Consider the following 9,815-nt stretch of genomic DNA (forward strand, 5'->3'; position numbering starts at 1 on the left):
GGTTTCTACCGAATTTGTACAGATTGATCTCTCTAATCAAAGTACTCCCTTGCAGTACATTGTTTAGGGTTTAGACTCGTTTCTCACCCACACACTCGAAATTACCGAAATCAGCAGAAACCGTTTCCACCCTCAAACAGCGACGTAACCGAACTTTTCTCTGAAAGAAAAACCTCCATTAAAGTTGAGTTCAGCTAGTTCGACAAAGTTTTTCAGATAATTCCTAGCTGAACTTCTTTCTGCAACTTCCTTTTTCAACTCATTTTGATGATTACTTCTCATTTTCTCAACCAAAAACGAATGACAATTAATGGGTTTGTTATAATTTTGATTTTGATTTTTTTTGTTAATGATTTAAATTAAGTTATATATAGAGGTGGATGTGGTGGTGGTTCGAGGTGGTCGGTGGTGGTAGGTGGTGGTGAGCGGCGGTGATGATGAGAGGAGGTGGTTATATATATATATATAGGTGGTGGTGATGGAAGGAGGTGGTTAAATATATATAGATTAAGGGTAGGTAAGTCATTTCCACATTTTAAGACATCCCTTATAATTATAGGATAGATATTTCATCACTTAGTAGTCCTCCACCATTTTTGAGTAGTGCCCAAAAAATCGTTCTTGTAGATGGCAGTAGTCACAGTCACACTCCTTAGAATGAAGACCTCATCGTGTGGCCCAATACCTGATTGAGGGTAATTTGAGCCCATGGGCTCGACATCCATTACTTAGCGTTTTGTTCATTAAACAGTCGAGCATTGAAACATGCTTGGATGCAACATTGACTGCATCGTCGTCATGGTGATCTGAGGAAAATCTCTGGATCAAGATGGCGTCACTTGGGATTAGCTGCCGAAATCTATCTCGATCAATTTAGCATTTTATACTGTTCATGGTTTGGGAAGAAAAAGTCCATCTAGGTACATCTAATAGAACCAGCCATACTAGTTAGCATCACCTACTGTGGATCCAGAACACCATAAAATAGGCAGAGAATGGAAAAACATAGAGCCTTTATAATTAATAGTTCTTTGCTTCATAGAGAAAAACAACACAGACGAGAGAAGCCAGATATATTAACGCGTATCAAGGTTATAACCAAGCTGGGTTGTTCAAAGAAGTAACCACAGCTTTCACTTGCAAATAGTTATCAAGACTGTAAACTCCCTTCTCTCTGCCATGCCCACTCATCTTGTAACCCCCAAAAGGAATAGCCGCATCAAAAACATCGAAGCAATTAATCCACACAGTTCCTGCTCTCAGTGCACGCGTCAGGGTGTTTGCTGTGTCTATGTTCTGGGTGAAAACTCCTGCAGCCAAACCGTATGTTGTTGCATTCGATCTTCTGATCACCTCGCTAAGATCCCTGTAATTATGAAAAATGAAACGTTATGTAAGTGAAGAATAAAGAATATTTTACAAGCAATGAGATGAAATGTACTGATGGGTTAAAGCTTACTTGAATTTCAAGATGCTCTGAACGGGCCCGAAGATCTCATCCTTGGCGATCAACATGTTATCCTAATTTTGCACATATTCAATTGTCAGTTTTGAAATGCGATTATAGTAGTAAAAAATGACGACAGTTTAGATGTAGCAGAAATAATATATGATACCTGGACATTTGAGAAGACAGTTGGCTGAATATAGTAACCCTTGTCGCCAAATCTCGCACCGCCAGTTTCAACCGTAGCACCACTTTCAACACCAGATTTTATGTAATTCATAACCTTCTCAAATTGCTCTAAGTCAATCTGATATATTCATTGGAGAATGCAACAATATCAGTGAACAAACCCAAGCTCTTAAAACCGAGCTGGTCCGTTTTCCTCTTGATGAGTATACAACCACTCTAGAAGAAATGATGACGAATTACAAGACCCCACCTAGCACGTGATATGATCTTTTGAACATTAAACTATCTATTATGCAAGTGGAGATAAATATTCACCTGAGGACCCTGTTACACAACCTTCTGGAAGGGATCACCAACAACGCGTTTCATAGCACGAGCCTTTGATTTCTCTAAGAACTCGTCATAAACTTTTTCATGTACAAAAGTACGAGAGCCAGCACAGCAGCATTGTCCCTGTAGACAAATCACGTTTAGGATCATGAAATTCAATAATCCATATCTATGTAGTTAAGCTTGTCCATCATATCATGCAAAAATTCCATTAGTTTCACGTACCTGGTTAAAGAACAGAGCAAAGTGGGCAGCTTCCACAGCCTTGTCAATGTCGGCATCTTCACACACAATGAATGGAGATTTCCCTCCAAGCTCCAGAGTCACTGGCTTAAGGTTGCTTCTACCAGCCAGTTCAGAAACAATCTTGCCGGTTTAAGTTGATCCTGCGAAAGCAAGCTGCAAAAAAGTAATCCTTTTCTATGTTAACCCTTGAGAGAACAAACTTCGGCCTACACATATTCTTCCTCAGATATAGTAAAACAAACCTTGTCAACATCCATATGACTAGCAAGTGCTGCACCAGCCGTTGGGCCATATCCAGAAACTACATTGAGAACACCCTCAGGAAGGCCGGCCTACAATGACCAACACAGAACTAAGAAACCCAAAGCATAAGTTCAGAAATGAAGACTAAACTGCGCAAATGAATTAAGAGAACCCACTTCATGGAGCAACTTCGCCGCATATAGAGCAGACAACGGTGTTTGTTCTGCTGTCTTTAAGACAATACTGTTACCAGTAGCTAAAGCGGGTCCAACCTTCCACGCAAACATGAGAAGTGGAAAATTCCATGGAATAATTTGTCCAGCAACTCCAATCGGCTCATGTAAGGTTTGCACATGGTACGGACCATCAGCCTGAACTGTGAGACCATAAATCTTATCCGCCCACCCTGGTTCGTTTCATGCAGAACAAAATCTTAAAACATTTATTCAAAGAAGTCGAACAAAAAAGTGACTACATTTGACGTAAGTAAAATCTAATTTGACTCACCGGCATAATATCTAATTATGCGTGAGATCATTGGTAGTTCAATTTGAGCTGCCTGTTCATAAGTCTTTCCATTGTCCCACGTCTCAAGTGCTGCAAGTTCATCAGTATGTTTATCAATCAAATCCGCAAAGCGCAAAAGAACCCTTGACCTTTCCTGTAATGGCAAACAATGTAAAGAATGAAAAAACAATGCTCTTCAAATCCCACCAAACAAATTCTTGGCTCAAAAAAGAAAAGTAGAATTTAAGAAACTGAAATCAAGAGTAGTTACATAAGCTGTCATCTTTGGCCATGGGCCCTCGTCAAAAGCCTTCCGAGCAGCGGCAACTGCCCGATTGATATCTTCTGCATCACCTTCAGCAACATGAGCGATAACATTTCCTGTCCTTGGGTCAAGAGTCGGAAAAGTTTTTCCTGTGGGCAGACAAAGATTGAAGTAATGTCTTAATTCTTGGTTAATTGAAAAAAACGAGCATGAAAAAAAAGGAATGAGAAATTAAAATAAAAAACAAACAATACAAACCTGAAGCAGAATTCACAAACTCCCCGTTGATAAAGAGTTTTGTGTAGTTTACTTTAACCGGTGGTGTAATTGGTTCTTCAAGTGCAGCAGAAGTACTATATCGACTTACAACTCTTCCCAAGTTGACATTTTTCCCTAAAAAATTAATTTATAACAAATTAAAAACTTAATCAGAAAGTTCAAGTAGGGATCTTACTTTTTGGATAAGGCAAGAATCAAATATTGATACCATATTAGAGAAAAAAGAAGTACAAGTTCCGGGAAGTTTCATACGCTTATCTTGTTATTTATTCTAAAGGTAACATTTCCAAGACTATTTTTAGGAGTTAAATGGATGAAGATAATTATTATTGTGTTTCTTTGGATATCAGGACTGTGAAATTCTACCAGGTGAAAGAAGATCAGTGAAGGTCAGAAAGACAGAACCATGACCGAAAACAAAAACCAAAGCCTTTCTGTCTCAAGCAAGTTAGGGTAGGCTAGAAATGAGATCCAATAAAGGATTTCATTTCATGAAGGTATGGCTGATTTTACGCCAGCTTGCCAGCCTCAAACAACCCAAGACAAGAACCATGACATCGTACTCATATTCATCTACTCATAAATAGGTGATGTCGAACAGAATGAACAGTCAAATGAGATTTACTAGTTAACACCAGATAAAGACAATATGACCGATGATGAGACAAAGACAACAAGAATCGTGATCCATACTCATCCATATAAGAAATATGCTTCCACCAGCAGAAAGAATTCCTTCTCTGGTTAGATCACTCACTATCTATGTGCAAAGATAACATGTCGAAAAAGACACTGTACAACAGTACTAGTACACGAGTGTAACAGTGAGTACATAAATTTGCAAGAAACAAGATTTCACCCAACTGTATTTCTTTTTTCTTGTAGCTTGGAAACAATATAGCTAGCTACTAAACGAATGAGAGTCGATGCACTAAATTAGCTAAAAACAATGTAATTATGTGTACAATAAAATTAAAATTAACTAATTAGCCAAAGATATGGAAGCAAGGACAATGTTACTATTAGTTAGTAGACAAACCTGCTTTCAAAGGCGACGGAATCAAAGTACTAGTCCTTGAGGGGGATCGGAAAAGAAGCGACGAAATTGCTCGAGCTGCCATGATTGTTAGTAGAAAGAAATAAGTAGAAGATCTGGTAAGAAAGTTTTTATAATTTTCTCCATAGTCTTGTCTCTAGTTTCTAAAGGAGTTATCTGTTAAATGTCATTAAATAGTTTGAATAGAATCTTTCTTTCTGTCTTAAACGATTAGCACGTTGCATTGCATTTCTGACCTGTTTTACAACTAAGCCCACATGTGTCCAGTAAGACAGAAGAGAAAACAACTAAAATAATCAGAGAAATCCAGTCGCAATAAGTGCATCAATTAAACAATAATATCATACCCACTTCCCGAAGAATTCTTCCTTCTCTTATGGATCGAATATCAATTGCAACGATTCAGTAATGGATCATTGAAATACTCTATCCCATGTGCTTCAAGCATCGAAATTTGACTTATTTCTTTAATAAATTTTTATTAGCCCCAAACATGTGCTATCCACAATGGGTGAGAAACCAATCTTCCTGCCTTCCTGGTGACATCTCACAATGGGTCTCAGTGGAAAACCTTGTCCCTGTAAGTTTCCTAATCTCCTTCTCCCAATCGAGGTACAAAACATAACTGAAGCTAAGCATACTGCTGAAACGGGTGTTTATAACAACAACAACAACAACTAAGCCTTTAGTCCCAAACATGTCAGGGCAGGCTAGAAATTAAACCCAAATCATAAACCGTCCTTCTTATGACGATGTAAGAAATTTCGACCCAACAAAGTTTGAAATGCTATAACAGCCGATGAGTTATTGGGTCTGCTGAAACCCCAAAGAGCTCTTATAGACTATCCAAAATGGTTTTGTGCTACAGTCTCTATTGTGCATTCTTTTAGCTCACTTTCAATTAATAATCAGAATGAACTTTAAGGACTCCTCAAAACCAGACAACTATGGAGTCCTTAAGGCACTTTCAACATAAAACCCCTCAATAAATCAGATTAAATAGACCCATAAATAAAACATAACCAAAAAAAATTAATCAACACTAAATAATTAAACTAAACAAATTTTATCAATCAAAAAAGCATAGAAATTTTGAGTTTATTGATTTTATACCTTAACAGTGTAAGCACCATTACCATTGATGTAATGCTGAAGATGCATCTTCTGATTGATTGATTCTTCCTCCTTTAACTCTAACAGCAATTCAGAGCTCTGATTTTGGGGGTTTTAATTGAAAACCCCAACCTCAGTGAGTCACATACTTCTTAAATCAGTTAAAATTACTGTAGTGACCTCTTTATAAGCCACGTTGTTTTTTTACTGAAGGCCGTGGGAGCCCATGGGCTTTTTACGGCACCAGAGAGAAACTGTACGACTTTTGTTAGAGGAAGAGTAAAAAGAAATATGTGGAGAGCAAAAAAATCATGGTCAACTCACTAACTTGGGCACTTTGATATTTTATTTAACTTGGACCAGAGTACTCTTAATGATGCACATTCTTTTCACCCGCTCATAGCCCGAGCATATTTTGTAACTTAACCAAATGAGATCCACAACTTCGTTATCGTCCATCTCTCATTTCTATACCTCCATATCTCATCTTTATACCTCCATAACTTCCTCCACACCACCATCCATACTACAACAATACAAACACAATTCAAGAAACAATGGTACATAGATCCTGAAAGTTAAAGAAGAAGAGTAAAATTAAAGTATTACGCTATGCAATGATACAATATTTGTCATTGACAACTAATAGGAAAGTAGGAATTGTCAAGTCAAATGTGTTTGACTTGACTCAGTGTAGTTCAGTTAGTTTGAGTCAGTTTAGTCCGTGGTCTGTTTCAGACATATTAATTGCTTGTAATAAATATGTCTGAGAAAGTTATTCTCAGTAATCTTTGGTTTTCAGTAATACAACTTTGTATCTTTCTCTTCTTTTCTGTAATCAAATCTATTGATTCTTAATTAGGAACGATCTTGCTTTTTCATAGCTTCAATAATCCTTTTCAACAATTTTCAAGCTTTCATCAAACAATTTTCTCAATAAATCAATTTAGGGTTCACCTGTGAATTCTTATAACAACATATTCTCAACAAAGAAAAATCTAGGGATAACCAATTTTATGGTAACAACAAGATCTGGTAATTCAACAAGTCCAGTAATCGGTGTTCATCACAACAACAACAACAACAATTTAAGTTCAGCAAATTCAAGTCAAGAAAATTCACACAGAGAAATTATGTCGGCTTCCGTTGGCAATGGTAATTCATGTTCTCTTCCCTTCACTAATATTACAAATTTTATTTCAATGAAATTAGATGGATCAAACTACTTGTTATGGAGTGATCAGTTTGAGGGTCTTTTAGTTTCTACTGATCTTTATGGATATGTCAATGGTGGTCTAGTGAAACCACCACATAAAATTTCTATAGATGGTGTTGAAACTATTAATCCTGAATGGGTTTCTTGGAGAAAACTTGATCGTTTTGTTTCCACCTGTCTTAAGGCTACCTTTACTTCAACTATTAGTGGTGATGTTCTTGGTCTTGGTACTGCTAAGAAAATATGGGATTATCTTCACAATTGTTTTAGAACCCAGTTTCTTGCAAGGAAGAATATGCTTAGGACTCAATTACATGGCATCAAGAAAGCCAATCAGTCAATTTTAGTTTATCTTCAAAGGGTTAAAACTATTGCAGATTCATTGGCTGCAATTGGAGAAAAAGTAAGTGATGCTGATTCGATGATGTTTATTATGAATGGGTTGAGTAGTGACTCTGATATCTTTGTGGTTTCTTCACAAAATAGAGATACACCATATAGTTTTGGTGAATTAAAAGCAAAGCTACTTTCTCATGAGCAGTTTCTTCTGGAAAGGCAACAACAACACACTAGTGTTTATGATGAACAAAGTTTCAATGCATTGTATGCAAGAAATGGATCTGTTAGATATACTGGTTAAAATCGAAATAAAAGATACGGTGGTGCACATAAATCTGGCAATAGTGGTAACTATAAGAATAATTAATATCAGCATGGTTCAAGTTCTAATTCTTCAAATGTATCTACTTAAAATGGTGATAGAAGGCCATATGTTGATTATTCAAAAGTGTTCTCTCAAATTTGCAAAAAGAATGGTCACACTGCCACAAGGTGTTTCTTCAGAGATCATCCACCTCTAACTGGAAACTCAAATAGTAGAAGTCAAGCTAATTTTTCAACTGCTGATAGTCAAGCTCAGTCTCAGAATGATAATGCTTTTTCTTCTGGTCCATCTCAGCATGCTTTTACCAGTGTGAATGTCAACAATGCATCAGTCCATGATGATCCATCTTAATCAAACACAGTTTGAGTATCTGATAGTGGTGCTTCTACTCACATGACAGGGGACAGAACTTTATTACATGATACTTCTTCTTATAAAGGCAAGGATAATGTGATGATTGGCAATGGTAATACTTTACCCATTTCTCTTATTGGTAGTGCTATAATTAATACATCTCAGACTTGCTTCAAATTGCATAATGTCTTACATGTGCCTGCAATGAAACATAACTTGTTATCAATTGCTAAATTTACTAAAGATAATGCCTGTTATATCACTTTTGATCCTCTAGGTTATGAAATCAGAGATTTATATAGTCATGTACTTCTATCTAGGGGTAATATGGTTAACAATCTTTATCCTATAACATCCACTATGATGCAGTATGCTTTTACTTCTCTTGTTGCATCTCCTAAAGTTTGGCATGATAGATTGGGTCACCCTTCTTTAAGAATAGTTCAGCAACTACACAGTACTAAGAATATCATTGTTCAATCTTCAGACTCTTCATCTATTTGTGATCCTTGTCAGTCAGCAAAGAGTAAAAGACTCCCTTTTGCATTATCAACTTCTCATGCTTCTTCTCCTCTAGAACTCATTCATTGTGATGAATGGGATCCTGCTCCTGTTGACTCATTAACATGACATATATATTACATTCTCTTTATTGATGATTTTAGTAGTTTCAACTGGAGTTATCCTATGAAACTTAAAAGTGAATCTTTACATTGTTTTAAGCATTTTAAAAATCTCACTGAAAATTTATTTCATACAAAAATCAAAGCTTTTCAAACTGATGGTGCAAGTGAGTTGGTCAAAGTTTTTTGGATCATTCTGGTATTCTTTTGAGAATTTCTTGCCCAAAAACCCCAAAGCAAAATGGTTTAGCCGAAAGAAAACATAGGCATATAACTGAAATGGGCAATACTTTGCTTTTCAATGCTTCTTGTCCAAAACAATATTGGTATGATGTTTTTTTGGCAGCAACCTATCTCATAAATAGAACTCCTACTCCCTCAAAATCGATCTCCTTATCAGGTTTTATACAATACTATTCCAGATTATTCAATGCTCAGAGTTTTTGGATGTGTTTGCTATCCTTTATTAGGTCATTCAAGAGTTGACAAATTATCACCAAAATCCGTTAAGTGTATTTTTATTGGTTACAATATTCTACATAAGGGTCATAAATGTTATAATCCTCTTTCAAGAAAAACTTATATTTCAAGACATGTAATATTTTCTGGAAAAGAATTTTATTACAACACTTTACCATCTCTTTCTTATACTCCTCTATCAAGTGATAATCCTGCTATAGTATCAATTTCTTCCTCTTGTGACTCTCAAGTTACAGAGTCTACTTCTTTAGTTCAATCTCCTTCTTCCAAAATTATCACTAGATCTCAAAGAGGAATTTTAAAACCAAAATCTTTTCTTGATCATGTTTCTTATGCATCTGTCAAATATCCTTTATCTTCTGCTTTTGTTACTTTGCTCAATACTCCATCTGAACCGAAGAATTTTAAAGAAGCCATATAGATTCCTGAGTGGCAATTTTCAATGAAAGAAGAAAATACTGCTTTAGTGAACAATGATACATGGAATTTGGTTGATCCTGAGCCACATATGAATATACTTGGCTGCAAATGGGTTTATAGAGTTAAGCTTAAATCTGATGGCACTGTTGATAGGTGTAAGTCTAGATTGGTAGCTCAAGAGTATAACCAACAAGATGAAGTTGATTATAGAGAGACATTTAGTCCAGTTGTCAAGTCAACTACAGTTAGAGTGTTTTTGTGTATTTCTATTACAAGAGGATGGCCAATAAGGCAATTGGATGTGTCAAATGCATTTTTGCATGGGGACTTGACTGAGAATGTCTATATGAAACAACCTCCTGGGTTTGTTAGTGCAGAATTT

General features: G+C 36.2%; 1 pseudogene; it reads right to left on the bottom strand.

The window, feature by feature from the left end:
* Positions 1-996: 996 nt before the first annotated feature.
* LOC113353282 lies at positions 997-4,678 on the bottom strand (annotated as a pseudogene).
* Between the last annotated feature and the right edge of the window lie 5,137 nt (positions 4,679-9,815).

This window comes from Papaver somniferum, chromosome 2 (genome assembly GCF_003573695.1).
Source record: "Papaver somniferum cultivar HN1 chromosome 2, ASM357369v1, whole genome shotgun sequence".
NCBI lineage: Eukaryota > Viridiplantae > Streptophyta > Magnoliopsida > Ranunculales > Papaveraceae > Papaver > Papaver somniferum.